The sequence below is a fragment of the Nansenia antarctica genome (genome assembly GCF_963989245.1).
Source record: "Nansenia antarctica genome assembly, chromosome: 3".
Classification (NCBI taxonomy): Eukaryota; Metazoa; Chordata; class Actinopteri; order Argentiniformes; family Microstomatidae; genus Nansenia; species Nansenia antarctica.
The window spans coordinates 62466660-62471659 of NC_137688.1; the positions used below are offsets into that span (position 1 = coordinate 62466660).

General features: G+C 50.1%; 1 protein-coding gene and 1 pseudogene across 2 annotated transcripts in view; both read right to left on the reverse strand.

Moving 5' to 3' along the window:
• Positions 1-5000, reverse strand: part of scara5 (scavenger receptor class A, member 5 (putative)) — a 67734-nt gene that overhangs the window by 37079 nt on the left and 25655 nt on the right. The gene's annotated exons all lie outside the window — the stretch shown is intronic.
• On the reverse strand, positions 530-1398 carry LOC308153139 (putative nuclease HARBI1; annotated as a pseudogene). Its single transcript has one exon. The product of its transcript is annotated as a putative nuclease HARBI1 (transcript).

Sequence of the window (5000 nt, forward strand, 5' to 3'; positions counted from 1 at the left end):
CCTAACCCCTAACCCCTAGTCCCAGCCCCTAACCCCTAGTCCCTAACCCCTAGCTCCTAACCCTAGTCCCTAACCCCTAGCTCCTAACCCTAGTCCCTAACCCTAGTCCCTAACCCCTAACCCCTAGTCCCTAACCCCTAGTCCCTAACCCTAGTCCCTAACCCCTAGTCCCAGCCCCTAGCTCCTAACCCTAGTCCCTAACCCTAGTCCCTAGTCCCAGCCCCTAGCTCCTAACCCTAGTCCCTAACCCCTAACCCCTAGTCCCTAACCCCTAGTCCCAGCCCCTAGCTCCTAACCCTAGTCCCTAACCCCTAGCTCCTAACCCTAGTCCCTAACCCCTAACCCCAGCCCCTAGTCCCTAACCCTAGTCCCTAACCCTAGCTCCTAACCCTAGTCCCTAACCCTAGTCCCTAACCCCTAACCCCTAGTCCCAGCCCCTAGCTCCTAACCCTAGTCCCTAACCCAAGTCCCTAACCCTAGTCCCTAACCCCTAGTCCCAGCCCCTAGCTCCTAACCCTAGTCCCTAACCCTAGTCCCTAGAGGGGGGCCCGATTGGCTGGTGGGAGAGGAGAAGAGGGTGAAGGGGAGAAGGGGATTGGGTGGCTCCAAACATACGCTCGACCATCCCTCTAGTACGGATATGAGCTCTGTTGTACCTTTGCTGCTCAGCTGTTGTGGGATTTAGATGTGGTGTGAATAAATAGTTACTCTGACCATATCCACTATCACCAAGTAGTAGTCCCCTATGTTGTCCTCTCTCAAATTGTGCACACAATGAAGAGTTGAGAAAAATCCTTGAATCATGGGTTGCACCTTTCCAACAGGCAACAATGTTTGAAAACTCCAAATTAGGAGTGCATACACCCTGAACATTGATTGAAAACCAGTTCTTACGATTCCTGTATTCCTCTGCATCAGGAGTTGATGGACACTTGATGGGAACATGACATCAGTCTATACAGCCAATCACTCCTGGGAAGTGCCCATATTCATAGAATTGCACTTTATAGTTGGCTTGCCCAGCAGCATCAGGGAACTTGATGTAAAGACTCCTCAGTTCACAAATGGCACTGCAGACCTTGTGAACTATTCTACATACAGTTGGTTCACTGACACCACACAAATCACCAGTTTCACGATGAAAGATTCCACATGCCAAGAACCTCAAAGTGATCAGAACTTGCAGTTGATTGGACACAGGCCCTCCTCTTTGAGACAGAGAGGAAAGTCTAGGCTCAAGCAAAGTAATTATCTCCAATGCATTTTCCTTGTACATACGTTAAGTTAATAAGTTATTTCATCAAACTGATTCAATGGATCACTCCTATCCAGCAGTATTCGTCTGGCTGGCCTTTGTCGTGCATGTTGGTCCTCATTTAGATATTCCAAATAGTCCATGCTCCCAAACAATCCAAGCTCAGTTTCACAAACAGTAGCCTAGCCTACTAAGCGGGAGTTAAACCTGCCTCCTTGGCAGATTAGTTTAAGCTTCAATTCAGTCCAATTTAGTCCTGGAGTAGCTCTAATCCTCAATTTTGCAATCGGCTTTGTTTAATCCAGAACAGGCTTAATCCACGACTATTTTAAGCTACGTCTGTGCAAGTGAATTTCAGTTAAGCCAGCTCAAACAGCATTTTAGTCTGGGACTAGGCTTAAGCCTTGTCTCCGAAACCAGCCCTACATGTTTTAAGGCTGATCTGTGCATGATAATATTTTGACATATTTCATGTCTATTTCCCCCGTTTAATGGCATAATGACACCCGACATTTGACCAAATTTCAGCTGCGAAGTTGTTGCACTGTTGTCCTATATCAGTGCAGACTGGCAGGGTAGCACAGGTTGATAGTCGACAGAACACCGTCATTCTGTCATGGTCTGATAATGAAGCATTGTTCTTTTTTATTTGATGACTTGTTTGATCGATTGATAGCGTAAAACATAAGGGGTAGGGACTATGGGTAGGGATAGGGGTATGGACAAGGGTAGGGGCTAGGGGTAGGGACTAGGGGTAGGGACAGGGGGAGGGACAAGGGTAGGGGCTAGGGCTGGGGAATAGGGCCAAATGGAGACTCTAATGAACGTGTGATCTGGGGGGTCAGGACAGGACAACCACTGGTAAACAGAGAGGCCGTGTTTGGCTGATTTCATGGGAAATGTAAACTCTGATATCTATTGTTGCCCCGGACTAAACTCCCTCTTTAAAACACATCTCTTAACACCACAAAACAAGCTGTGCAAGTAGTGGTGTTGATTTCAGAGGTTTATCTTAAGAGTCAACACACACACACACACACACACACACACACACACACAGACACACACACGCACTTGCATGCACACACACCCACGCACCCACATGCACGCACACACATATGCCGAACACACGCGAACACACACACACGCGCACACACACACACACACACACACACACACAGTTTATTTGGCTCATTTACTTCCTGTGGATCGGACCTAGCAGAGGTAAACAATCCATTTTGTTCTCTTTATCTTTACAGTTTGTTGAAGTTATGTCCGCCATGTAATTTTCATCCCAAACACACACACACACACACGGAATCCTGGAACCCCGACTGTTGCCAAGTCACACACACACATCTCTACGTGAGCGTGAGGCCTGTGAATCTGTTGATATTAATTAGTCCTCTCGTTAAACAGGGCTGCACATTTACAGCCTCCATTTTGGAGCGGCTGTCGTAGTTGAGTCTGGCAACTTTTACTGGCCTCTCTCTCTCTCTCTCTTTCTCTCTCTCTCCCTCTCCCTCTCTCTCTCTCTCTCTCTCTCCATCTCTCTCTCTCTCTCTCCATCTCTCTCTCTCTCTCTCCCTCTCTCTCTCTCTCTCCCGCCGACTTCTAAAACCACTTCAGCCATTGGTAGAAAGCTGTGCTTCAATCCCGCTGTTTTACTGGAGGAGCTGGACAATGTGGCCTGATGCCTTCAGGTTTTCTTTCTTTTGTTGAGTTTTGTAAAAGCTTGATTGAGTGTTGTTGCTCACCGGTACTAACTGCCCCTACCCCTAGCCCCAGCCATAGCCCCATCCCTAGCCAAAACCCCCAGCCCTAGCCCTAACCTCTACCCCTAGCCCTCCCTGGCCCTGAATGGTAAATTGACTGACTTACTCCAAAGCGCTTTACAATGGCCTCTCATTCACCCGTTCACACACACATTCACACACCGATGGCGGCAAGGCGCCGGCCCGCTCATTGGGAGCAAGTTGGGGTTTGGTGTCTTGCCAAAGGACACCTCGACACGTGGCCAGCCGGGGTTCGAACCGTCGATCTGCCGAGGCTTTGTGATCATTAGACGCCGGCTCTACCTCCTCCCCTCCCTGACTGCCCCCCCCCAATCCCCCCCCCCCCCCCCCGGCCCCGACCTCCCCCCCCCTGCTGAGCACGGGGACAGCTTCACAGCTTCAGGACGTCAAGGACCAGGGAAGTGCGCAGTCTGTGTCGGCACCACTCCAGCCCAATTAGAGTTCACATGTTAATGAGATGTTAATGAGATGTTGATGAGGCCGTTTGACTCCCAGACATTCATGACTTCCTGGTGAGTGTGAGGAGGGAGAGGAGGGAGAGGCAGGGAGAGGAGGGAGAGTAGGGAGGCAGGGAGGCAGGGAGGCAGGAAGGGCTGAGGGTCTGGTGTTGTCGACGGCTCGGAGCACAAAGGCAGCTGAAGCCTCGTTAGGACCTCTTTAGAACATGCTTCTACAGGAGAACGGCCCCCCACAACAACAGGGGTGAGAGGGGGGCTTTGGGGAGAAAAGAGCACACACACACACACACACACACACATACATACAAAAACCATAAAGATTTCTTGGTTTTTGTTTGTTTGTTTTTTAATTTAGTTTTGTCATGTTTCGTGTTGTGCAATTGTCCTGTTTATTTATTTTTTCTTTCTCTCTTGTTTTTGTTAAATGTGTTATTTTACTGTTGTCGCCTAGGACCCCTTCGAAAACGAGATAGCATATCTGAAGGGGTCTATTCCTAATAAATACATTTCAATAAGGCACGCACACACGCACATATACACACACAGGCAGACACGCACACACACACTGGCACGCACACACACAGGCAGGCACACACACGCAAACATCCACACGCAGGCAGGCACGCACACATACACACACACATACACACACACACACACACACACACACACACACACAGACACACACACAGCGTTGGAGAGTTCAAGGTTCCGGAGTCTTTGACCCCGTTGCTAGGCGACAGGTGTTTGAGGGAGCTGCGCTGACAAAGGACCGTGTGAGTGTTCTCACGCCACGCAGCCAGACGTCAACATGGACCACGCACCGCCGCCACGGCAACACACGGCTACCACGGAAATAAGGGTAGAACCTATGTACTCATCACTGAGTGTGGTTCTGAGTGTGGTTCTGAGGGGTCATCATGCACCATGGTCCAACAACACACCCTCCCATCTGGAGTCCTGACGCAGCACAACACACTTCCTGTTCCTGTGTCTCAGAGGAGCCACACACACACACGCACACGCACACACACACATACGCACATGCACACATGCACACACAAACATACGCACACACACGCACACACACACACACACATGCACACACACACACACACAGCTCCTGAACCATGGAACTGACTGGTCTCTTGCACAACATGGAGCCCAGTCCAACAACCTCAGCTGTATGAGACAAGCAGCCCCAGGAGACACACACACACACACACACACACATACACACACACACACAGATGGGGAGGTCAGTCCCTGGGAGTGTGAGGGGAGGTGATAATCCTGTCTCCATCAGGGCTCCATAAACACACAGGAAGTTGGAACAGCGCTAAACTGAAACCTCCCGGCGGAGCCTTATCTTAACCCCTGACCTCTGACCTCTGGCCCTGACCCTAACCTAGCTAGCTCTAGCCTAACCTGACCCTAACCTTACTAGCTCTAGCCTAACCTGACCCTAACCTAGCTAGCTCTAGCCTAACC